The sequence below is a fragment of the Miniopterus schreibersii genome (genome assembly GCF_964146895.1).
Source record: "Miniopterus schreibersii genome assembly, chromosome: 13".
In the NCBI taxonomy this organism is placed as follows: Eukaryota; Metazoa; Chordata; class Mammalia; order Chiroptera; family Miniopteridae; genus Miniopterus; species Miniopterus schreibersii.
Genome location: NC_138113.1, coordinates 31,301,858 through 31,329,707, shown reverse-complemented (window position 1 = coordinate 31,329,707; position 27,850 = coordinate 31,301,858). Strand labels below are relative to the sequence as shown.

The following is a 27,850-nucleotide window of genomic DNA, read 5'->3' as shown; positions in this document are numbered from 1 at the left end:
AAATGCGCTGGCCCCTCTCCAAGGAGCTGGGCAGCAATCTGTGCTCTATGCTGGTGCGTGGCAGAGGCAGTGTTGCTGGTGGGACAGCCAGGGGGTGGAGGGGTTCTTATCAAGGGAAGAGAAATCTGAAGGCCAGCGGTCTCAGGGACTCACCAAGGCACCAAGAGCTCTTTCCCTCAGGCGGCAGGGGGCAAGGTCTTAGCTACTTCCAATTTTTTCAAAATGAATGGCATATAATAAAAGCTGGGACTTTGAAATAGTAACAAAGCCCTAATTAATTTTGCTTTCATTCGATGAGAAAATCCATGTTTGTTTATAGAGTATAAGGGCATCCTTGGGAGTGAGATTTCTAAAATAGGACCTTTTAGGACTTTCTTAAAAGCAAAAATGAGCACATTTAGAAAAGTAAGCACAATAAAAATTCCTTGTATGAGATTATTCATATCCTCTTGCTTGTCTTTCCCACATTCCTCATAGCACATATTCTTCAATCATAACCCTGCCAATAGCTTCAGAAAACTGTCCTTATGCCATTGAAGTTACATTGGTGTGACTCATACTTACAGGTGTAGCCACTACAAGCCCACCTCCCCCTCCTATTCACACATGCTTACTTCCCTTAGAGATGCTAAGGAAACAAAGTTATTTGCATTTCTCAAATACTTTCAAAATTTCATTACACACATGTTCTCGTGAAAAAGTTGCTTTGTAGAAGGCTGAATGCATTCAAGACCTATTTAACTCAAGGCCTGATTTTCTTCGGACGGCATTATGTTCTCTGAACTACTAGGTTTGCATAAGTGATGATTTTCAATGGCACCAACACCAAGTGAAGTGTGGGCTGGTGTCGGAAACCTCTCCACATCCTCTCTTGAGCCCTAGTCAGGGGTTCTGCACACATAGTGTATTCGCCCCACATTTTTGATGATGGTGATAATAATGGAACAACCTGTGCTGTAAATCCTACCTATGTAGTCTAATAACGTCTATATTTGAAACAGCAAAGTCTAAGCAGTATTAAAGGTGGAATATTTTAGCCACCCACCTCCCTTTCCCCTCAGAAGAGAATATCCAGCATGACATAACTATAAGAAGACTCAACCAGAAGCAGAACTATGTTTCATTGCTGTCCCTGGAATTAGCAATGTGGCTTAAATCGGCCATGTCACACCCTCATGGGCACTCACCCAATAGACTAGGTAATTTCCAAAGTCCCTTTCATCACCAAAGTCCATGTTTAAGATAATCTTTTCATCATCTAAAAGAAAAAAATACCAGTAATGTCTAGGTCATTCCACGCCACTTGGGACACTGGTCAAAAAATAATAAGGCTTTGTTAATGTGACACCAACACTGAAAACGTTTCCTGATGGCAAATGTACTCCTTTGCTGAGCAATATGGATCCACCTATTGAGCCATGTCAGGAGCTGAGTGAGGGAGTGGAGAGAGCATGGGCTTTTAGAAATAGAGACCTGGATTTGAAGCCTGGCTCTGTCACTTGCTGGCTGTGTCAACTTGGACACACAGTGAACCCTCTGCACCTCAGTTTGCCTGTATGTAAAGTGGGAAGAATATTCTCCATAATGCAACAATGCAGAGTCTAGTGAGGCCTGGCACAAAGCTGTGTGCTTAATGCATGGTAGCTGAGGTAATTTATTCACAAATGCCATGCTAGCCTGCCCAGTGCACAGAGCCTTGTACTCACTGTTGTAGATGGTCCAAACAAGACATATGCCCTTGGCCTTCAGTCTGCTCCAGTGAGCTAGCAATCCAAACCCATCTACCAATCACAGGGTCTTAAAGCGACAGAAATTCACCCTGTCCCCCCGCACAGCAGCTTCTCTGTGCTTTCCTTTGCTTTATAATTCCAGCAAAAGCTACCAAACAGCATTGTTTGCTATATAATTTTTTAAATATACAAAAATATTTATCATATAAAAGAGCTATGAACTTTAAACTGGAAAAAAATATGCTAAACTGAAAAAAAATAAGCTTAAGTGCAAAGAAAAAAAATCAGTTAAGGGCACACAGCATTTAAAATAAAACTTAAATGGCAGCGTAGGAGGGCTTTTTTAAAACGTCATTTTATTTAGTAATTCCTTGAGAAAATTAATGATCCGAACTAGTAGAAATGTTAGCACTTTTTTTGACACTTTCCCATACATGCTAAGGGAACGTGCGCTGTCAAAGCTGGATGTTAAGAGAACCTGCTGTGAAACATAACGCACTGAATGTGTCTGCCGGAGGAAAGATGTCCCCTCCATGTCCCAGACTTGGCAGTCATGTGATGGCCTCCCTGTGGACACAGATCAGGGGCTCCAAGACGGTCTTTGAGCAGGGTGAGGGCCAGCGGGGGAAAGGGGCGCACCGGCCACCTGCAATACAATTACAGACTGCGGCCCTCCTCCCTCGGGTGAGGGGGAGATGGACAAATTGCCTGGTCTCATTTACTGGCACCCAAATCACTCTTCCCAGCCTGTGGCAGTGACTAGCTGGAATCAAGGTGGAGGGCTAAAGGTTTTGAGGAAAAAGAGTCACCGTGCCACAGTGAGAATCCTGTGGCGCTGGGCCCAGCCTGGGCCACAGAGGAGCCTGGCAAATGCTGGATCTCCAGGGCCCTGAGGATATGCTGAGACCTTGAGTACAGAAGTAAGGCCTGGAACCGCCCTGTAAACTGCAGAGTAACTCATGTGCAAAGGGACGGGAGTTTCAGTAATCATCGGGGCAATTATTATATTCTGTCTGACTAATGGTGCCCGATTTTTGTCTGATGATTTTTGGAGAATTTTTATGCTAAAATATAATAAGCTCAAGCGAGAGCCTTTTACACTGTAACGTGACTCAGAGGATGCTGTCAAACGCCATCACCGCACCGATGCGCTCATTATCTCCACATGGCATGCGGTGTACCAGGCTGGACCATATGAAATTGCCATTTCCGCAGCTCTCATATGGTCAGGCTTCATCTGGCTCATTTACTAGTGGTTGTTCTGCTAATGTCTATCGCCCATTCTGCAACACACATTTTGTGAGAGCAGCAACTTTGCTGTTTGCTGCTGTGACCCCGGAGCTTAGAACACTGCTGACACATAGTAGGCATTCAGAATATTTATTGAATGAATAAGTAAGTGAATTCCACTAATAATTAATGAAAATCTATTATGTGCCTGGCACTGTGCTAAGAATGAGAGATGTCACATGAAAAAGACTGTCTTAAAGAGCTTGAGTTCTCTCAGGAGAAAGAATTAAATCAGCATTTACAAACCAGCAGGTAATGGGTGCCAAGGGGGAACACAGGATGCAAGCAGAGCAAGTAGGTGGGTGGCCAGTCTGAATTTGGTTGGTAGTAGAGGAGGCAAAGAAGGGCTGAGGTGTGGTTTCCCAGCCAAAAATAAGACCTATATTGACATCTCAAGAGTAATGAGAATTAGGCGGGTGAAAAGAGAAGCAGTAATAGTTGTAAAAACATAACCAGATTTCTGATGTCAGGCTTGTTCACACACGGCTTCATCAGTCACAGAAAACCAGGCATTGGCCCTCAACGCATGAAGGTCACGGAGTGAGCCAAAGCGAGCCTTTTAGCTGTTGCTATCTGGGGGGATAATCTGGACCTTCAATCTCTGCAAAACCAGAATAAGCCAAAGGCATGGGAAACAGGCAAGACGAACTGGGCAAAGAGGCAAAGAAGTGTAAAGAAGGCCAGCAGGCCTGGAGTGCCAGCCGGGAGAAAGCGCCTTCCTTTGGCTCCTTGCTCACCTCGCACCCGACAGGAGCCAGTGTTTGCCCTGTTGCGTGGGGTCTGCTGTCGTTACACGCAAGACTCCTCCCCACCTATTTCTGGGCGCAAGGAGGAAGTCATGATGACTACTGCCCAAGCTTGTTCATCAAATGCACTCAGGGGCAGAGTCTCGTCTCCGGATGGGGCAGTTTACACCCGCCGTGGGTCACACAGCTGGCATTGCCGAGAGCATAAGATAGGATTGCAGACTCCCCCAACGCAAAGAGAGCACAACCTTGCAGATCTTGAGGCTATACAAAGAGGACCCTCCGGGATGTGAAACAAAGGAGAAAGTCAGGGAAGAAGGAAATGCTCTGCCATGTGCCCCCCAAGTGAAGACTGTTTCTCCCCAGACTTCAGTGTCTGCCCTTCCCCGCATCCCTCCCCTCTCCGGGGCAGTCAGGGGGAAAGGCCATGATCTTTGGTTTCAGATCCCCAAACTAGGTCCTCATCGTGCTCTGCCAGCCCGGCAAGGACGGGAGCTGCTGCCCCCCAGCCTCACCCCGTTTCCTCGCCCGTCCCTCCGGGAATGGCATCCAGCCGCATGAAAAGGCGGCTTCTTCACACACAGCCTCGGCCCCGACCGAGCCTCTGGGACTGGAACGCCCCGAATCGGGGGCTTCTATTGTATGAGCGATTCAATGGGCACTTCATTTCCAGTCAAAATCCAAACTGGTTGAAGTCAGCCTGTGCGAGCTGCCTTGCTGGGAAACGGCAGCCTGCATTAAAATTACAATTACATTGTTTTGCCACGTCAGAAGCAAAGGTTAAAATCATATCTTGGCTGGACATTGTTTCTGTAATATTGGCCCTCTGCAGAGCTGTCGTGGGGATGAGCCCAGAAACGATGTGAAATATTTCTAATACAAATTTTATTTTTATGTGAAACTATTCAAATGCTGCTGTACAACATGAACTACCTGAACCAAATCAAATCCTCAGGTCAATTCCTTCTTCCGAGTGCTCCTTAGATAACAAAGTCTTGTTCTGCGAATCTGTTCAATATATTAAAGTTGATTCACTCGGACAGTGTGTAAGATATAATACATTAATCTGGGCCATTTCAATTTCTGAGGCTGGGACTATAAAACTGGTGCGCTGCATATCTAATTTTTTTTTGAATACCTGATTTATGCATTCCTCTGATGCCGAGTGCCGATGGTATGGTGGATGCGGCTGCCACATTAACAACGGGCTGCATCAGCACTCAAATCTTATCTTGTTAAATCAGACAAATGTAGCTCAATGAAAAGGAAGGAATAAATGTCTGGGGTGGTTGAAAGGAGTGAATTTTAATCCTGTTTGTTAGGGGAATTTCACGGTTTGCACTAGATGACTAAGGTTGGGGGAGCGCCCCCTGAGACTTTGGGTAGCATGATTTATATTTATATGCAATACATATAATGTACATGGAGCACACATGTGAAAATATACACCTTGTACAAATTGACACACAACCTTACAGCAGACACAGTTCTGCCTGATGCAGTGTCTATATTTTACAGATGCTGTAAAATCTCTATTAGATAGACAATTTATAAAAATGGGTCCCTTTTTAATATTTCCATTACAAGTATAAAAACGGCTCCTTTGTGCATAATTCTCTATATTTTTTCATCAAAAAGAAGTTACCATGAAGGCTAAATACCAGGAGGATGGAATAGCTTATCACAATCATTATAAATATAATATTTTCGGGAACTTTTGTGCCACACTAAATAATGCTACCATTCTATACACAGACAATATTAATTCTCACTGAAGGGAGATGCCCCTGTGTTTGTACAATCAACAACGCCTTTAGAAATGTTCTTGGTGCCATGCAAGAAAAAAGTTTCGTCCACACGTTTAGCACAAATGGCCAAGGCAATTATAATAAATGAAATATACTTTAGAAATAAATTCTTAGGAAGGACTCTGTATTCCTAAACTCCAATTTAAATCTCCTTACATTAAAATATCCATGTATTTCAGCTTTAGAAAACAGAAGACAATTGAAATCCAATGCAAGAAAATAAGGGAGCACCTCGGTACAGTTGCAAAAGCACACTGCCCATTAAAATGCAAGCATCACAAAATAGAACAATTACAGAAGAGGCTAAGTTGGAGCTGGAATTATTTAATTGGCTCAAAGATGAACTTGCCTGCTTAGTGACACTTTGAAGACATATTATTTGAACATAAATCACCTGTGCTTGCATTGGCTTCTCCCCTTTCTTGGTGTTTAATTATAGAAGGTATATGCATGGAAGGTGGGAGGGAAGGAAATCTTGTAAACAATAGATATTCTCACACCCCTCTCTTCCTCGTGTGTGTTAGAATTCTAAAGTCTCTGTTCCCTATATCTATAACATTACCCTCAGTTACAATGATCAGAGCTATGACGTGCAACGCTAAGGAATGCAGCTTATTAGAACATATAACCAAATGGACTGGGTAAAACTTTCACATAAGTTTTAGAAACACAGGCCGTTATTGCTAGGAAGGACCTTCTAGCCAAAACTGGTCATTTTGTAGATGATGACATCTAGCCCAAGAACGGACAAAGCCTTGGCCATGCTCAAAGCCAGGACTAGACCCAAGTCATCTGAAATGCAGTCCATTGCTTCTTGATTGTACCATTCAGCCAAAGCTTCCCACGCCTCACCCAATCCCACCTCCCCAGTAGTAACCTCAAGCCAGGGCCCCTCCTCTTAGACAAATCTACATTCCCCAGACTTCTCATTAGTACTAAAATTTGGATGAGATGTTTCTGAAAATGTCATGAAATCTCAGCTCACATGAGTCTTATCTTAACAATCATATATTGTGAGTCATGTTTGGGCAAGATTCAGAGAATACAAATCTGAAATTATTTAGCTCTTCATAGGATGAAATATTTTCATTACCCTCATTAGGGACTCATACCTTGGCTTTAATTTGATAAGATGTAAACAATTTCTTTAAAATAATCCATAGAAAAGTGGGTAGCAGGTAATGTCAGCAGAATGGGATCCAGGAGCATGGGTGATGGTGACACCTGGATCAGAGAGAGCACAGCGGGAGTGACTGAAACCACAGGGTGGAGCTGACATATGCTCCGGCTCTGTGCTGAGCGCCAGACGACCTCTCCTGTGCAGTGAACAGGTGACCGAGTGTGTAGAACAAATGGGAAAGCGGCTTTCAGGCTGGAAAACAGAACAGCCTGCAAGCTAGTCATGAAGTTGTTTGACTGAAGGGCTCCGCCCGGACCCCTGTATTGCTGGCAACGGGAAGAGTACACCAGCTTTGCAGCTCTGCAGACTGGCAGGTCACCCCTCAAGAAGAACCTTGGACCCTGCAAAAGCTGCCTTCAGGGGACAGTTGGTGGCACAGTGGACGGTGGTACTCCAGCTGTTTCTTTCTGAGGGGGCCCTGGAAGCAGAAAACAGTTGAGGACAATGTAGACCGGCTAAGGCAGAGGAGACACCTCCACTGAGCCATTTCAGTTACAGAAGGAAGGAGAGGTCTGTAGCCTGAATTAAGGCTTCATTAGTACGTGTGGGGTGCTGCAGATGTATGAAGAGCAAATAATATGAGATCTAGGCCTCCCTGGTTGCTTGAATTTATGTCAAAGTAGCTCCATTACATGTGTGTCCCCCAGGGTCAGACTGCATTAGCTGGTTTCCTCATGACGAACTAAAGAGTCAATGGCGTGTACTTCAAAAATGTCTCCATAAAACATGGTTTTAGTGTCCGGAGAACTTGGGTTTGATTTGAGGGCGTATGCATGTGTGCACACTGCACTCGTGTGTGTGCATGTGTGTGACGAAGAGGGGGGAATGAAACATGAAATGTCTCTGAGGTCACAGAACGGTGACCTCATTGGCAGGGCTAATTTGATTGTGCAGGAACAATAGCCCTGCACTCGTCTGCCAGCCAAGTGCATGCTAATTATGCGATTTGCCCTTGATAAGACCTTGGTGGGTCATTCAGCAGTTGTGATCTGTCACTGACTTCTAATCATGTATTATCGTCTGGGTGAGTCAGAATGGGACCCTAAGCTTTCTGTCTTTACAGCAATGTGGCACTCTAATTACCTTATGCCAAGTGGATATGCAGCGACTGAATTAAGTGATCAGTGCGATTGCCTTCAAAATCTTCCCTTTCTCCTTTGTGTTGCTCCACGGCAATTTACATTTTAAGATGCCTCGAAGCTTTTGGTGTGACTGAAAATGCCACTCTAAGAAATAATTATTTTATTTTTAATTTAAGGAGGATGATATTAAATTCCAGCCATACCAGCATCGTACCTTCTTTCTGCGGCATCAAAACCAGACACCACAATACGAGTCCCGAGAGCAAACTTGTTGGAAGGCATCATATGGGGAGCCTGGCTTTTGCTTTCAAAAAATAAACAGAATAAAGCAGGATCGGAGTGGCTTGGAGTGTGGAGGGACCCTGGAGAGAGAGAGGACTTCCTGAGACCCTTAAGTTTTTACTGTATTAATAATTTGCACTTAATAAGCAGGCCTGAACTTAAACAATATTTTCTGCTTTTAAACAGTGCTTGGGGTCCACCAGAGGGATATATAGATACTACAGAAAGCAAAAAATTAAAAGCTAGGGAATAAAATCTCACCACAAAATACTCATTAACTAGGGTAAAGATAAACTGAGCTGATCAGTATTTTAAGGTCAGTAACAAACACCTGATATATTGATTGACTTGTTCCAGGAGAGTGCGAGGGGTCAGTGTGACCCTAAGTTTAATGACACAGCTTGCATTATTTTTTGATTCTCTTAACATTTTGCTAGAGCTACGGTATAATTCTCCATTGTTGCATAGCAACTCTCAAAAACTACAAAGCAATCTGTTATGCTAAACCAGTTTTACCAACATCTGTATTTGCCTAGACAACGATCCAATGCCTTTTGCAAAGAAAATGCACTGCGACGTTTATAAAATTTGATAAGATACACTGATGTGGATGATCCTTGAAAATATGAACTCTGAAGTGCTCTTTGAAAGTTGTCATAAAACAGACTATGGGGGAGGAGGAAAAAAGCCCAAGCCCAACCATCACCACAACAACATCACAGAGCAAAAGTTCCTGCGCTGCGAACGGGAAATAGAAAGGGATTCTCAAAGCGTTTCTGCCTTGTGTGTCAACATTGCCGCAGAATTCCTTTTTAGCAACTGAAAAATCAAAACCAAAGAGGACAATTGAGAGAAAAATTGCAAGCCTTATTTTCCCTGAATCACATGATGTGCAAGGAACATTATTTGTTGAATCCTTGGTTTGTTTGGGTGGGAGAGGGGAGAGGAAAGGGGGGTTGAGACAGTGAAAGGAATGGGGTGGAGGGAGAAGGGGGGGGGAAGAGCCCAGAGAGAAAGGAGGGAGGGAGGGAGGGAGGAAAGGAGGGAGGGAGGAAAGAGAAGAAGAGGCGAGGGAAAGAGAAACCTGGACTCAGAATATTCTTCATTCCCTGGGTGGCAAAACAAAAGAGCCCAAGGAGGGGGGGAGGAGAAAAAAAAACCTGTGGAAAGTTGACACAGTGAAGAATATGGCTAAATCTATCAAGTTTGATCAGGTCTACTATAATGAAGTGAGGCTTCATATTCCAAGCAGGGACAATGAAGACAGGAGTCAGGCTCTAGAAACGCGATGCTCACTTTGTGCCTGGAATATGCAGCAGCCAGCAGGGAGCCACCAGATAATTACACAGTATTTGTGCGGTTCCAGGAAGCTTCCTGTGCAGGTTGAATGCCCGTGCTATATTAAAAGGCAGCACAGTGAAATGTTTTTAATGAATATTTTTGTCAGAGAAAGAAAAGGCATTTGAATGATTGTGCGTGTGTGTGTGTGTGTGAGAGAGGGAGAGGGTGTGTGTTTACGCTTGCGCATGGGAAAACCAGAGGTGGAATATCACTGTCAAAATACAGGTACCTTCATTTATTTTTATTCCTTTATTTACCGTTTCAAGAGCCTGACGTTCTTTCAATAATACGGATCACAACATTCGGTTGCTGTTATTTAGGGCTAATTGTACATACAATCCCTTAACTAATATCTGCTAATGATATCTTTCGGTGAAAAAGGACATCAGACAGAGGCTTGAAACAACTTTTAAAAAAATTCCAGTGGTAAATGAAATGTTTAGACACACTGAATCAGGAAATCTAAAGAAGTAACACAGATGTTGGTTCTTGCTAGTCAGTAGCCTTTGGCAGTGGTAGCTCTAACACATAAGAATACATTATTTCAGAGCACTCTCTAATTCTCACCTAACAGATGTGAATGATCCCCTGAATTTGAAACCCCTACATTCCATTCACAATGCCCCTTTAAGTTCATTTTTCAGAGCAAGGCAAGCCACATACATGAAGAGAATTCACTGTAAGAGGTTGCGATTTTGTAAAATCCAGTCCCACTAATTCCATGCCACACATATTTCAGATGTTTTAAAATTTATTTTACGAGGAAATGTATAATTGCCTTAAATACATTTTCTAGCGTTGGTTCTACGTATGTCTAAGGGCGGCTTTTTAAAGGCTAAATGACACTCAACAGTTTGCAATACAGCTCACACAATAACTTCCTTTCCCAAATTAAATAAATTCTGCATTTCTAACTCTTTGGATCACCAAAGCATCTCACAGATATTTTCCCCTTGCATCAAACAATTTTCAATTACTCATGCACCAAGGTATTAATTTAGGCCCCAAACCTCACATCTTTAAAAGAGGGTATTGTGTTTCACATGGCTAAGGACCGATCGTAAACCGTTATCACTTTTAACAAGCACATTCTGATGAGGTAGCGTGGATCTTTATCTGAAGGGAGAGTTCCTGCCACACTGCCTGCCACAGAGGGTAGGGGTCAACAATTAAGAACAGTGAGAATCACAGGATTTGTTGGTTGAAAGATGGCTTTGATGAGGCAATTTTCTACCTTTTTTTTTTCTCCCAAAGAGTAATTTCAAGAAGATTTCTCAGCCAAGAGGCCTGCCACTCCCTCTAGCTACTGCCTAAAATTTAAGAGCTCTGACCCTCAAAAAAAAAAAAAAAAAAAATCACTGAATTCAACAAAAGTAGAGCCTGGCCCCAGACTATTGTAAGAGAAAGCAATATCCATTCCAAATTCTCAAGGATTCATTTCAAGGTTCCTGTCATTGAAATGTTTCCTTTTGTAAACTGCATTATTAGTAATTGCAAATATCTAAATGGAATCTGGTTTCTTTTTTCACAATGGGGGGAAAACTAAGCCACTTAATAAATATATTCAAAATGAGTATACATAAAATGCTGAAAAGGAAATTTCAGTAGGCATAGATGGCCATGCATCTTTAAGGGGAAAGAGAGGCAATTACCTTGGCACATTTAAGTCTGATTATCAATCTGTCCTAGAAGGCATTTCAATACTAAAACATAAGCAATGCTCAGGTAAGTTTCCTTCAATTGAATGATAGCTGCTTACACATAACACTCTATTGTCATGCTATAGATTAAAAACATAAATAATACACGGTGCTTTTAAATCATCTTTTCTCCTTTTAACTTTTAATAAAGATACTCGACTACTATATTAAGCAGTTTATACTCATCATAAAATGCATAAAGCCTATAGGTCAATATGATCTGGCTATCTTTTTAAAAGTTTCTATACATAAAAACTTCATTTCAATATCATCTGGCCAGAGAGATGGAAAGTGTGGGAGAGAGCACAACAGGTTTATCTCCTTGTGTTGGAGTTGCTGCAAACATACATATTTTCAATAACAGGCAGAAACAAGGGACTCAAGAGAGGCCCTCCTTCCATTTTGGTCCTATCATAATTAGTAAATATTCTCAAATCTTGGGCCAAAATAGAGAATAATGGTATTTAAGTTTTGTTCTACACTTTCCTCCCCTCTAGTTACAATGAAAATGTAAATTTACATATGATAGAATTTTTAAAGACTCTTCTACAGAGTCTCCAATTTTAGTTTCCATTTCTGTTGTCAGTTGTCCACATAAATCTTTCTAAATGGCACATCGGGGACTAGGCTCGGAGAGAAAGGATAGAGGCAGAAGGCTTCTGCTGGCTTGGGAGAAGCTATGGTGAGGGCTTGGAGTGAAGCATCCTTTGCTTAGGACGCCTGCGGTGGTGCTTCTGAAGCTCACGGTGCCACTTCCCCGCGGGCCGCTGTGCCATGGCAGCCACCTAGAACTCAATGAGGAGTTGCCCAGTTGTGAACCATTTGCATTGGCCTTCCGCCTTCTGATTTCAGGGGTCTCCTTTGTGAAATCAAGAATAAGGTTTTCATTAATTCCCTTAGCCTGGGCACTGTTATAAAACAATCTGTAAAAATAAATGAAAAGCCAGTAATCTTTCCCATGTAGCATGTAAAATTACCGTCCCTCTACAGGTTGGTTCACCTCCACACAGAGAAATGCTGGCATATTCATAAGCAGCATCCTCATATTTAAAGGAATGTTACCCCCAAGATTAAGTGGTCTTTGGAAATGCCAACAGCTGCTCTGCAGCCCCTTTGTATGTAAAGAGCTTTGTGCCAAAGAAAAAGGTCCCTCTCTACCTTCCTGGCTGCATTTTATTCGACCGGCTCCTTTTCGCTTCGTTATAGCCAGTGAGTACAGCAAAAACGGGATTCAGAAGAGAGCCTTAAGCGTTATCATAATGTTTAGAAGAAATGGCTTCGCACCGTATAATCTATCAAAGGTGTCAGATTTACAAAATGCAGATTTTCTGTCACATTTGGGCACACTAAGCACTGTATCTTTTCGCTAAGGTGCTGACTGCTGTTTTAATGAGGCCCTTTGGTGGCTGTAAAAAACTGAAAGAAGGGGATTAGAGGGGTTACCCTAGATATTGTCTATTTGTCTTACAAATTTCACACTAACTACCAATTACATCGCCATAAACCTTTTGGCTACTTCAAGCTGTATGCCATATAATACATAAAAAATATGCTATGTTAACTTAACCTCTCCTATTTTATCCGCATAACTACAGCCACTGATGCAAGTAACATATCTAATGAAGCCAATAATGAGGTTCTTTAAAAGTAGTCTTGTTATAGGAATAATATTGAGCAGTTCAGTTAGAGGCTAAGGTCCATTATGGAAGACTTCCTACACGCTCTGGTCCCAGGTCTGGAAATACGCTGACACACTAATTCAAGCTCAAGAAGGGCATTAATCTTGCAACCTTCTACTTGTCATGCTTAATGGGACATCCTGCCTAGGTGAAATGAACCTGATGTATTCAGGTAAACATAATTTAATAAGGGAAGATAAAAAGAAATAGACTTCTGGCATGACCTTAGGGAGACAAAAATATCTGTCATTTTATTTGAGACCCTAACTCACAAGAAGAATCTGCATTGTGCTTGATACAGGGTTGCACACAGTAGGCACCCAGAAATGTGTCTTGTATTAAAGAATAAATGGAAAAATCATGGTTAAGGTTTTGAGACGTCATTGTTGTCCCCCCCCACCCCCAAATTTCCTGCAATCCGTTTTGTTGGCGGTAATGATAATGCCAGGCAGGGAAGGCAACTGTGTTCATCTTGGGGAAAAAGACATATATTAATGTGGGGTTAAGCATCTGAGTGTGAAATCAAGATCCGCAACAATGCAGCATGAGATTTAAAAAGCAGGCATGAATGTCAGTGAGTAACCATGCATTCTCTTTCGTTTGCAATCACTCTTAAGTCTAATGAGCTTCCAAAAATTGTGTCAAGGTTTCAGATAAGCTTATAAAAAGCAGCTGTTTGGAGAAAGAGGTAGTCCATCCTTCCAAATCAAGCATTGCATCAGGCACACACGCACACACACACACACACAGTGTGTAGTGGGGCTCTAGCTCCCTCATTCCACGTCTAGACACTGGTCTCTTACTGCCTTGAGAAAGTCAAGTCTAACATGGTCCCAAAAAACACTGATTGGCCTTAATATTTAAAACAGCTAAGTAACAGCAACAATGAAGATAGTTAATATTCTGGGCAATGAGTCAATACTTCATGTCACTGAATGGAGATAGAAATACAAAAATTTGCCAAGTTCTCTTGGATTCAAAGATAAAATGAACATGGGACGTTTGGTCAAGGTTTAAAAATTAGACAAATGGGAAATATGATTCAGAAATATTATCTAACATCACCTGAAAACTCTTTCCTCCAATCCTTCTTCCAGTCCTTTTCAGATAGGTTAAAATATGGTTTAATGGATTATTCAGATGATAATATGGTTAAACCTATTGTTGTGAATCTGAATTTATCACATTTCTATATTTAGATAGCCAGGCACTTGTAAATCTAGAGAGCTCATTTTTACGGAAAAATCGATGCATTTATCCCCAACCCGGATAATATATGCTCCTTGTGAAAATGAGTCTTTTACTTACAATTTATTTCTCACAGGGACAAAGAGAAATGTATATCAACACTCAACAAATGAGTTAAAATAAAAGTCTGAAGGGAGCCCTTACCAATAACTAGTCTGGTTGGGTAGTTTTAAGATGATAGGGTTTCCTTAGCCTTCTCCCTCAGTTGTTGGAAAACCTGCAGCGTGTCCTACCTAGTCAGGCCACCCCTGCATGTCACCAGCATTTATTGCCTAGATGGGAGGGTGCTATCAATTCCACGAGGCATAATTATCCAAGATGGTAGAAAAGGTGCCCATGCTAGAGGAACCAAATTGACATGCACTGATTATCAGAATGAATGTCAAAGAATCATATCAACAGAAGACAGTCACTCTCCTGGTACAGCTGAGCAGACTGGGAAATATGCAGAAAATCAGACATTTGGAGCACCACAGCTAACTTTTTATTCATATTGTTATTTTTGTCCAAATCTCTTAAGTGTTGCATTTGCAAAGTGTGGAGAAGAGTTACTTATTCATTAAGCACTTTGCATAATCTTTATAAGGAGCACCATGGAAACCAAAAGTAATATACTACTTTGTTCTTCTCTGGTTGAACTGAAAGAAAGGACTTCCCACCCCATAGTGATTATAAGATAAAGAAATGAACACAAGGAAGGTGGTTCTTATAATTTTTTAAAAAATTTTTTTATAATCACAGCCACGGATTAGTACCTATCCATCTCTGATCCTTAAATAAGAATTGAGGACTCATAAGCTGACAGTCTTGGAAGTAGCCACAAGGCTCTTCCCAAATCTCCAAGGCAAACCCAGTAACTCTTGCTGCACAGAGGCTGCCTCTAGACATCAATCCAGTGGGAGAGCCTATTCCCGAGGGTTTTGCTTTGCTTGTCCCTGATCTTGAACTGCAGGCCCTTATTCTTGCCCTGACCTGACACATCATTCTATCTAAATAGGTGCAATGAGATGCAAAAGAAAGAAAATTTACCAGTAGTGTAGCAACATTTGGAATCTATGAGCCCAATTCCCAGAAACCTGAATTAAAATGAGATTTGGAATGAGAAAAAAAAATTGTTGATGTTTCTAATCATTCTAATAAAGTTATCTAGCTTCTGCTGGATCATTTTTTATACCAGGAGCTGTGCTCTATTCTATATGGAATAGACTATGCTAAGCTGGATAAAAAATGTCACCTTAGGCACCTGAATTAATAGTTCAGTTATGTACTCGGTTAAGTCTTTACTATAGATCAGCATAAGTGTGCTAGACAGACAATTCTTTAGAGCTAACATTTTAAACAGGTGCCAAGGCCCCTTTGAGATCTGTGTGAATTATCCAGATTCAGGGGGGGGGAAAGTTAAATACACAGTGCTCTTTTACACCCTCCCCTTTCTTAGTTGCACTGAATAAGTAAAATTGCAGCGAAGTTGGCAAGAATAAATACTTCCTCGGTTCTTCTAAAGCTGCAATTAATGATAATGAAGCTATACCTTATATGGCAAGAAATACAGTACAAATTGGATAAGTAAGAAAAATGATCAGCCATTGTGCGCCTCCGATATAGTACATCAAGGTATCTCCACGGTGAGGCTATCTTTATTTTAAACCATTAAACAAAACAATATAAATCTGCAGGCAGGTGTTTCTCGCTGCAGAAGTATTGAGAGTTGTAATGCAAACAATCTAATTTTAGCATCTATGTAGAGTGTGAAGTAAATTTACTGATCATTGATGCATTGAGCATGGGAAGAAATAATCAGCGGGAGCTTTCGGAGAGATTATCCTATTAGAGCAGGAGGGCTCCGTGCGGCTGCGGAGGAAGGAGTCGGAGGAGGTGATGGAAGCGGGCCTTTGACGAGTCGGCGGCGGGCCCAGCGTACATGTTAAGTTGTTGTTTTCTGCTCAGCTAAGCAGCAGAGAATTGATATGTTAGCAATGAAGAGCAATGACAATTAAATTGTAACTGACCTACATGTTACCGTCATTACGCGTTCTCTTTTTTACTGCTTTCCCTCTTATTTAATCACACAGTATGGGGTTTTTATTAGGCTGTAATGTTAAAATCTTCATCCATTTAGCCATAAATGTGTGACTGGATATCTATCAGGCTTCCTTGCACTACACAAACAAAGCCATTTTGCTGAATCACTGTTGACTTGTTTGTGGCCTAATTTAATGAGTGTAATAACTTACATTACTATCCAGTTAACATTTAGGAGCCCAGAAAAGACCTGCTAGCACGGAGTAAGCTACTGTAGACATTCTCTATTCATATCCCTCCCCTTTGTAGTAAATTTTATACAATAATATGCACTGCTTACAGCACACGCTCAGCTGCCATCAGCTGAGGATCACATTCTAGGAAGTTCACTCTGCTCAGCCTGACATGCTTCTCACACACAAGCACCAGCCGACGCAAGTCCCTTTTTCTGGATGCCACAGCAGCTGTATCTTAACCTCTTCAAAAAACATTAAACATGGGTTATAACCTGCAGACACAGACAGCTTACATCTTCTTCATACATTTCTTTATTTATATTTTAATCACCTTCCCTCTTCCCAGACTCAGGGGTGAAGACTAGTTACTCAAGGAGAGGGAACAAAAAAATCACTGTGAGTCCAACAAAATCAAGTTCCGGCAAATCAAATGGGTTGTCTCTATATGAATGTGATCAAGCCGTCTGCAATCTTGAATCAGGTACCATTTTATGATTTCCCTTTAAGAAAGCTCCCCACACTCCCCTTCAGTCTACACATGCCTGTATGTTGTCTTGGTGAATGTCTCTTTAACACAAACATGCTGCAATTTATTTGTGTTTCTATTACATCCCTTTAAAAAAAATATTTTAAAAATTCCTTGTCACCTCATCTGCCTTAGCCATTTAACGAGCATCTGAAAATTCAGTGGATCAAGTCACCAAAAAGTCTCATTATTTTCATACTAATGTTATGCAGATGACAAAAGTAAAGCTCTTCACTTGCTCAAAATAACCATTATTTTAAAAGCCACATACATATAAACACACACACACTCATGCACGCATCACATATATGAACTTGACAATTTAGAAACAAGTACTTTCGCATTGAGAGGTTTGGAGCAGATGGACTTTGTTATTTCTTTCCATTTTCAGAGCAATATCACTGCCTTGTTTGTGTCGAGATTTAAGTCTTTAATTACTACCTATTAGGAAATACCTCAGGTTGACATTACAATCTGAGAAGCCTCTAATGATACTGGGGGAAGAACATCTGAGATGGGAGAGGCATTTTTAATTTTATATCTTTCCATGAAACAAAGGCAACCTTCAGGCCTCTCATCCCAAGGGAAAATGTGTCATTCTGGACAATTGAAAAATTACTTTTGCCTTCATAAAAATGGGTCAAGTAAAAATTTTGAGTATGCTAATTAGAGCTTCTCTATCTGAAACTGTATCTTTATTTTTTTAAAAAAAAAGCATTTTATTGACAAGTTTATGTAAAATAAGCTACCAGGTCCTAGAAATTAGGGAAGAAAAGCAACAATAATATAATTTCCTTTTTCACTAATAATCTCCTACTAAATTCCAGGCACTGGAAAAAATGACTATTAAGATAAAAGATCAAAATTCTTGTCTCATTGGGCATATATTTGGGTGGTGGGGGTGTGAATGAACAAAATAACAATTAAATAGTATATTAGAAAGTGAAAAATGTTAAGAAGAAAAATTAAATCAGGAACGGAGGAGGAGGAGTGCCGTGGGGAAGGTTGGAATTTACATTGGGTGGTCATGGTAGACCACACTGAAAAGGTACATTTGAGCAAAGACTTGAAGGGGGCAATTTAGAAACATATTAATGTGCAATTTAAATATATATTATATGTAAATTAATGTGTAGCTTTCATGCATAACATGTTATATTAATTTAAAAAGTGTCCTGTTCAACTGGACTTCAGCCAAAGAAAGGTTCAAAGAGAGGCTAGCAAAAAAGTCTAGGCTGAGGGTAGGGTGGAGTCTGGCCACCTGGAACACCGGTCCTTAAATCTCCCTCACAATGTGCCCATTTTGAATCCATATTCTTTATTTGTCCTTGGAGTAAACCTGTCACTTGGAGAACCTGGAGGGATGGCAGCTCCCAGGCGGGCTGGCTAACGGCGCGCCTGTGCTATCCTGCCCCTGCTGCTGTGAGCACATGGCATCAACAGGGCTACTCTGACGCTGTGTCGCCCGTACCCCCAGGCAGGCCCTGCCCACGAAACGCACCCTGACCTATGTGTTATGATGCCCGTTCAAAGCTGAGGAGAGGGGAGCCCTGAGAAAGTAGCCCACGTGGCGAAGTTCAACCAACCACTGAGGAGAGACGTAAATTCTGACTCTGGAACCATAGTTCTTTCCATACCAATTAGGACTAAATAAAAAACAGAACAAAATAATCTGTAGTGTCGATCAAGATTAGTCCATGCATAGGAAGGTTAACGGCAATTTGGCATAGCGGTCGAAAGCACCCTTAAACTTCAAGTTCAATGCTACCATTTATGCAAATTATGCAAACAGTGGTCAAGGAGGTACACACTGATATAAAATATAGAGAGTAAATCAAACTCTTTGTGGAAACAGCCAATTTACTGATGCTCCCTTCTTTCCTGAGGAGAGCTTCTGCTAACCCACATGGACTCCTGTATGAGCAGAAAAATGGGTCTTTTGCTCCAGATGGAGACAGCTCAGGGCTGGCACTCGGCAAGTGGACTGTCGGTAAGATTTTTGTCCTCACTGGGTGTCATTGTGAACGTAGGACCTGCACCAGCCATTCTAAGCGGCTCTACTTTCTAAATTTAAGAGAGTGTCCACTAGCTAGTGAGAGAAGTTAGGGAAGCTCATCTCTATTCGAAGTGGTTATTTGCTTCATGCTCTTGCATGACTTCACCTTACAACATCACGTATCTTGATAGACATTTTAAAAAATTCATAGCGGCAACAGTAATATAAAAATTTTTGATAAAAATTTCTAAGAAGAAAGCAATTTATTTTGGGAACAGGACAATCTTGGGTGGGCAGGTCTGAAGCTGCTGAGCACTTTCTGTCCACTTATTTTCCATTCATTTCCTTTCCAGTCATTGGAATGGAGCTACTTCAAACAATAACATCTTGGGATTGTAAAACAAATGTGGGTTTTTGAGCCAGAAAGAAGTGGGTTGAAAGTCCAGCTCTGCCATTTACAAACTGCATGATTTTGGCTAAATTCCTTCATCTTTCTATATGAACTTGTTTCCTTATTGGTTTAAAAGAAATGAGATATGCCCGGCAGGGCGTGGCTCAGCGGTTGAGCATCGACCTAGGATCCAGGAGGTTGCAGTTTGATTCCCAGTCAGGGCACATGCCCGGGTTGCGGGCTCGATCCCCAGTCGGGGGCGTGTGGGAGGCAGCCGATCAATGACTCTCTCGTCATTAATGTTTCTCTCTCCCTCTCCCTTTCTCTCTCTGAAATCAATAAAGATATATTTAAAAAAAGAAAGAAAGAAAGAAAGAAGGAAGGAAGGAAGGAAGGAAGGAAGGAAGGAAGGAAGGAAGGAAGGAAGGAAGGAAGGAAGGAAGGAAGGAAGGAAGGAAGGAAGAAAGAAAGAAAGAAAGAAAGAAAGAAAGAAAGAAAGAAAGAAAGAAAGAAAGAAAGAAAGAAAGGGGATGATAGCTCTACTTTTCAAGATATTTTTAGGGGAATTAACTTTCTACCTGGAATCATTTCTCTCTTCACTCTGTCACCCACCTGAGGTCTTTAGGAAAAGACCCATGCTCCTCGGTCCAAGGCCCTCCAAGGTGTCATTGCATCTTTGTCTTTACTACTTCATCTCTGGTCACTGCCACCTTCCATCCCCACAACCATGCCAAGAGGCACCCAAAATACCAAGAGGATTTTAAATCCCCCAAACACACTATAATATTTCATGCCTCGACTTATTTTTCCATACTATTCCCCCTGCTTGGAATAGCCATATCTCTCCCACAGTGTCTTTGAAATTCTTCTATTTGTCCATAAATCTTGACTCAGTTTTTACAAAGATTAAGTGAAAGCATACACGCTAAGTACTCAGTACAGTGGACTAGCACACAGGAAAAACTCCGTAAATGTCAGCTCCCTCTTCCCTACGCAAACTGCTTTCACAGAATTAAATATGCTCCCTCCCCTCAGTGATGGGACCATGGACAGTCTCTTCCTCCATCCCGCTGCACTGCAGAGAGGCAAGGTGGATGGCGTGGCGGAGAAAGCGTTGAAATGGGGGTTGTTCTGTCTCTGGTCTGATCCCAGCTCTGCCACTTTATTAAGTCTACACTTTGAGGGAATCATTTAAGCTTCGTGGTCTTCATCAGCGATAATATTATCTACTTTTGTGAATGGTTTTATTGACCATGTACCATTAATGACTTCATGGTACATGGTCAATAAAAGTTATCTACTATTAGTACACTATACAAGTTAGTTATTATTCCTACACGGTGACACACCTCCATATTATTATGAATGCAGTCCCCAAAATTTAATCTTAAAAATACAAGTTGAATTATGTAATTAATTTTTTGAGTATAGGTGATTTTGAAGCCAGGAATGAAATTCAATATTCAGTCATGTTATATCTGAACTCGCTTTGTGGCAGAGTGCATTACAGTGGAATTACTTTCATAATCACCATGTATTTTCTTTCATCTCTACCTTATTTACTAGACCACTAGTTCCTTAAGCGCAGAGCATATATTTTTCAGCACAGTCTGGAATACAGACTATGGACTGCTTGGGTTAAATCCCAATGATTCTAATTCTGTGACCTGGACATGCATGCTACTTAAACTTCCCAAGTCTTGGTTTCCTCACTCTAAAATGAGAATGATAATAACAACAGTGCCTACTTTACAAAGACTGTAAGGTGGAAATGGGCTGATACATGTAACAGAATCCAGCACTTAATAAGTGTTCATTTAACATGATCAATCATCTTCATATTGTTATTATCACTATTATAATTATTGTTGTTGTTACCCTAGCACCTGTCAAAGAGCCTGCCTATGATTAGGCACTCACTAAATCTTAGTTTAAATTTTTATCAAATCCTCTTACAATTTGGAAGTTGTCATTTAGGATAGTTTCCCAATTACAGGCTGAGTCCCCTCACAGGCATCTCCAGATGGCTGAGTGTGAAAGGATCACTCTCTAATTGGCCTGAATTCCCCCAAGTCAGCCGTTTTCTCAGCACCATACTGAGGGCCTGAGGCCCTCTCACCCAGCTACCTCTCCTTCCTTCACCTCCTTCCACCAGGACTGGCCGGCCTCGGGGCAGTTGGCTTCTGCCTGCTGCTCCCACCAGCCACTGCCAAGGATGCTAGCCAGTCCTTTATTGGAGCCAGGTGGAGCTGGCAAAGCCAGATGTTGTCTGCCTTGTGTTGCCTGGACTTGTGGATGCCAATCTTCCTCTTCCCTGGCTCAGGATAAATCTCTGGCATCTTTGCTCTTCTCTGCAAACCCCGGGCATAAGGTCTCAATGACTCAGGATTCTCCTCTGGGGAATGGCACCATTAGGAAAGCGATACCCCATCCTTCATTTACCTACACTCACTCGTTTGTTTCCCTGGAAGTGGATGGATGTATAAACGAGACATGGCATGCTTCGCCTCCAGAATTCAAAGACAATGAGTACACGGGTTCAGTACCTGGAGGAGGGGAACATCCAGAATATCTAAACAAGCAACTTCTAAACGTAGGTGCCGTACCCCAAACCCTCTAGTTCCGGGCACCTCTTCTAGGAAGTCTCCATTGGTAATTGTGCTGAGCCACAAGCCAATTGATCCCTCTTTAGAGGGGAAGTGGAAAAACAGAACTTAAGTGTTTTCTGCATTCAGCTCTCCTAACTGCTACAGCCACGGCAGGCTTATCTGGCGGGAGCTAGCAGGCAGCTCTAACCGCTTCATCCTAACTCTCCAAATGCTGGCAACAATTAAATGAATTCTTCAGAAGAGAATCAGAAAAGCAGGAGGCAAAGTGAATGGCTTATCCAAGTGCTGAGGAAGGAGAGGCTGTGTATTCAAGATGGAAAGAATATAAATACACACACACACACACACACACACACACACATGCATATTATGTTACAGATCTATAAAAATGTGAAATGTTATTTATTTTGAGAATACCCAGTCATTTCCATCTGTAGTAAGAATCCATAATAACATTCTCTGTTTATATAACTCTTTTCACCTCAAGAGATCCCGAATGCATTTCAGACAGCTCTATATACAAACAGAGGCCAGGAGCTCCCCATCTCCGGAGCGGGGTGGGGGCCGCGCAGGACACCCGTGTGCGCGGCAGGCACCGCGGACAGTGCTGATGGAAGAGGGGCGAGCTGGTCAAGGACAGCAGGGCAACCCCCACATTCTTAAAACGGTGTCAGAGGGGCCTTCAAAGTCTGGGTGACACCTCAAATTTTGATAGCTAATTAAGAAAGAAAGCTGAAGAGAACTCCATTTATTTACTTTGGAGGGATGAAGGATGACGCAGGGCAGAGCAAGGTTAGCGAAGCAGTGACTCCAGGGAGTGGAAATAAATCTGAGGCATAGATCATGAAGTCTTCCCCTCCAGCTCATATATTCTTATTACACCGAATAAACTTAGGATGGGAGGACACATGGAAAGGTAATATCTGTTGATTCATTTACACCCTGTTTGCACCCACGATCTGCTTTCCCAGGAAGGACCGGCTGGACCACCTGGAATCTTTTCTTTCTCCTCTGTCAGTTCAGTCCACGGCATCGCTGGTCTGACTTCAGAATAATTCACGTTTAAAAAATGAGAACTGAGATGGCAGCAATGATTCACAGGCATTCCCGAGTCAGAGAGCAAAGCTGGGCAGAAAAGTGTATCTCTGCATGGCCTAGAGTAGGTTCCCAGAAAGCAACACTCAGGAAACTTTCAAGGGTCCAGAAAATAAGCTGAAAAATGACTAGTCCCTGCTCAATAAAAATACTATGGACCAAGTGCCCAGTTATCAGGCTTGTACTCGGGATTCTTAACTCATGCTTATTTGAAGAAAATATATAGATATTTTTTAATGTATTACTGAGGACAGAAGTGGGAGATGGAATGAAGAGACACGTCCTACTGTGGAGAAAGGAAAAGAGCTTCTGGTGTAGCAGTGGTCTGCCGACAGCCCTTGGATGCCTTCTCTCTCCACAGCATCCCTGTACCCTTTCCATAACCCCTCCAGTGCCTTGGGCGTCATGGTCCTCCCACTGAGGCACCCACCCCAGGGAAGCCCAGTGTCTGAGCCCAGCCAGAAGCTCTCGTCCCTGCCGTCTCAGACATCAGCTTTTCTACATCCTTCCTGTGACCTCAGAGACCTCCCACATCAACTCAGCAAGAAGCCTAGGGAGGGATATAAAGATACTGAATTCCTTAGGCACTTCCACAGCAAGGAGGGAGGTGATGACTACCTGGTGTGGTAGACAAACCTCATTATTTAAGGTTGTGTCCTGTACAAGGCTATGGAGAGATTGATGGCAGGGGCAGGGGCCAACTGGGGGTCACCCAAAACGTCTTTAGGAAAATCATCCCTTCCTAAAAATATGCCTCTACTCTGAATTTAGCACATCCATGGCAGTCCACTTTAAAGGAATGCTCCTATGTGGAATATGATCCACATATGATCCTCACTCAGATCACCTCAGTGAGGCAGGTGGAGTAAAAATCTTACAGACCAGGAAAGAGGGGCTTAGACGAGCCACATGGCCTAACCACCACCAGGGCTGAAACTAGAACCTTCTTACTGCAGAATTTCAAGTTCTGTTGTACCTCTCCCTACATTATAACGAGTATGTAGGAGAGCAAAATGGTTTTCCTACTGAAATGCCTATGATGAGCCCAGTGTTTCACTTTGATCTTCAGAACCTTCCGAACCTTCAGCCTTCATTTCCATTAGCCTAAATATGGGCCTCGGGGAGGGGAGTGTTTGTGGGGAGAAGCAACAGAATTTTGTTTCCTCTTTGTAGTTCCCATTTCATTACTTCTTGCCACTCCTCAGAACATCTAATCACACATTTAGGCAGAAACAGAAAAGGAGACACTAGCATAGATAAGTAGATGAATAGACAAATGTAGATTTATTTTAAATATATATATTATATACTATTTTAATCTGATGCATTATCAAGAATATTTAAAAATCCTTATAAATAACCCCCAAATCGAAAAGATAGTCATTTCTTGGTAAGATAGGGAAGGTTCATAAAATCAAAGGTTACACAGCTTAAGCTTATGAAATTTGCAGAACACTAGATAGAACCAGAGGATGTTTCTTGAATTTTGGGAGACACTGTTCAGAACCAACAATGGGAGTGCTCCTTTGTACACTACTCAGTAAACCTTAGAGCTTACTCCCAAAACCTTAGAGCTTACACCCACAAGTAGGTCTAGGCTTACAGATCAAATCTAAATACTCCAGAAACTTCAAGGAGAGTTTGGATACATTCAATCATGGCAGAAACTCAGTGAGAGGCCAGAAGGATAACAGTTCTTTTTCCCAGTCATGAATGGCAAGCGTGCTCTCCACGACATGTTTCTCAGAGGCTCTATCAGAAACAACTCGGGGCTAGTGAAAATGGCAAAAAGCCCATTGTAGACAGATTATTAAATAAGGAATGGGTCACATTGCCCTTTTTCTGGCCTTAAGGCAGATTTCATCCTGTTCTGGAGTGTTCTGCAGCTGTCGGCAGAGTTGACCACAGGAACCATCATCTTAAAAGAAATTTTCTTACAATTGAGTGGGATGGAAACTTGCTGCATATTTAGAAAACATATAAGCATGTGTTAAATGGAATCTTATCCCAGAAAAAACAAACAAACAAACAAACAAAAGACAAAGTAATAAACTTCCAGGTCTGCCAGGACTGACAAGTAGAAACAGGGGTCCTTCGGACTCAAGAGCTGCACCATGGTCAACTTTCAGGGGTTGGAGGAAGTGAAATTCTACCACGTCCAGAAGAAGGAGACCCAGGGATAACAGTGAACGATTCTAAGAATTACCAGCAGCACATCTGTCATTGGACACCCGACGGCTGAGCCAATATGATAGTATGCGAAGTGCAGGGGGCATGGACCAGGTTAAGACAAGGAAGAGTTTCCATGTGGTAGAATGATCTGGCTCGGGAAGCAGCAAATTCCTTTCCATTAATTATATTCTGAAAGGAACAAAGACTTTCTCTACAAAGTGCTAAATAAATCCCAACTGACTCTAGGAGCCAGGTAGGTAGCATAATGTGTGAATCATCCAAGAAAAAAAATATACATTCAACATATGGAAATCATTTATGATTCCAAAAAGACATTTGCTCTCTCCCATGTGTCTTCATAAATGGAGTCTTCCCAATCGACTTTTTGAAAGGGATAAATAAGAGACGTTCATTTACTTCAACGCAAAAACTGTGTGAGAGGGATGATAGATGGTGGCTGACACCCAGCCTCAGCCCAAGAGCCAATAGAGAACAGCGGGGACAGCGGCAAGCTGGAGGGCCTGCGCCCCCTGGAAAAGGGAGAATAGCTCAGCTGATTATTGCCATGTGGGGAGGCAGGCCCAATGCGGCCAGGTTTTCCAATTTTATTTTTTAAGAAGGGCCAGAAATCTTGATGTCTACATGCAATCTCCCATTTTTAAATGTTGGTGCAGTTATTTTCAAAAGACACTCTGTGGGCCAAACAAAACATGATGTAGGCTGGGTCTGGCCAGCGACCCACCAGTCATGGCTTCTGCTGGAAAGAACACTTTTGTTATAAGTATGGGTGTGGGGGGGAATGGGGAATTGTATGATCTCTGGGATCCTGGTGGGAACCCAGTAAATAGCATCCCTTTTTCTAAATTCTGAACCAACTGAAAAAATGAGACAAAAGAGTGAGCTGATGGGGGGCAAATTATAACCTTTCTTACTGAATTTTAAAGCAAGGCCGGGAAAGATGAAAAAGTGAGCTTCCTAGAGTCAGAGACACTGGCACTGGTCAGGCCTCTCTCTTGCTCTCCTCCCCACCTCCCACACCCTCCTGCAGGATATGTGCTCCCTGCTGGCAGCTGGTTCCCTAAAGAAAGACAGTAGAGCTATCCAGGCTTGGTTTCTCCTTCCAGATCTCCCCATCCGATAGTGCACTCCAACTCCCACCAATGGAGATGGGAGGTACGCAGGTGAACGAAGGGCTTCATAGAACCCGAGAGAGCTTCAGGTACACAATAGCATAGCGGTGGAAGAGATGGGATCTCTCTTAAGACTTATTTCCAGCCAAGGCCACCTCTAGCACACAGAGCATCTTTGTGTGAGCTACAAAAAGGCACTCCACCCTGGCAGATGAACGGCAGAAAGGCCCTTTCCTCTGGCTGACGCCGCCCCAGGCTGAGGCACACAGCTTGGCAAGCCATGCCAGGGCTCGATTCCAGCCCACACTTGCCTACTCGGCCCAGTGCCTAAGTACAAAAGCCCACAACTGCCCATAGCAGCCCTGCTTCAGACTCTAATAATCCTATCAATTTGATTCCAAAGTAACCGCACTGTGAACAGCACCCACTCTCTGCCCACCTCCGGCAGTTGGAATGAATACTGGTCCAAGCTGTGTCAAGTTTGTGAATGGGGTGGAGCAGCGGAAGAAAGGTTGGCTGCCTGGCATAGCCTGTGCCTTCTTCATTATTATTATTGTGCTCTCAATTCCCCAGTCCCTAAGTTGGTAAAAATTTTCAAAAAATGAACAGCCATTTTTTTCCAGCATGTCAGAATGTGGTGAGGCTATAATCATTTCTTCACAATGTTTTTCAGTAAAGAATATATTAAGGGAGACGTTGTTTTAAAAGTTTCCATGTACAACTGTGGCTTGTCCCAAATTCTTTGTATTCAGATGTCAGACTATAATTGTTGGTTAGCAGCAAGGTTACCAGATGGGTTATAAAATGCATTTCAAATGACTATCAAGAGGACTTAAGAAAAAGACAATGAACAGCTGGTGCAGTCGAGGCAGGCTACAGTTTCATTGTAAAGCAAAAAATTAAGAGGATCTTCATTTAAGATGAGCACATTTCTGTACCCATGATATAACATCTTCATCTCTAGAGCTCAACCCAAGAAGGAAGGAAGACAGGGCGCCCTAATTAAACAGAAAACAAAAAGGAGTAGAAATTTCTGCTTATCAGAGGTGAGAGACATGCCCGTGAAGGAAAAGGCAGAGAGAAAAGCCAAGAATGCTTAGTTCAAGCCAATCTCTCTCTAACGTTTCATAACCAGGCAAATGCAGTCAGCGCTGTCTCCAGAGAGACCCACACAGGATGTTGGACTTCTACATTCTTTCATATTTCTACTCAAGCCAGGTGCTTTAGGAAAAAAATTTAAATGTTTGATACTATTTAGCTGGAAGAGAGTTCTTTTCCTCTACCACTTTGCCAACAAACAGAATTCCACATTTTTACCAACCTGTTTCCAGGTCACTGATGTGTTTTAAGAAAAGAAAGCAGACATGGCCGATTAGGTAATTTGCAAAGGCCACTCTCTCAAAACTGGGCTTAATTGAGACCCACCCCCCATCCGCTCATTCATTCATCTGTTTGTTCAACTAACACTTATCAAGAATCTCTAAACAGGCTGGTGAAAACTGCTTCTGGAGCACCCTTTCCTTTCCTCTAGGAGCACAAAGTGCACAGCCAAAGCTGTTGTTAGGTACAGTTTAAAATCCTCACTTT

At 42.2% G+C, this 27,850-nt stretch overlaps 1 long non-coding RNA gene across 6 annotated transcripts in view; it reads right to left on the bottom strand.

The window, feature by feature from the left end:
• Positions 1-27,850, bottom strand: part of LOC308566451 — a 527,240-nt gene that overhangs the window by 101,007 nt on the left and 398,383 nt on the right. The window lies entirely within an intron of this gene.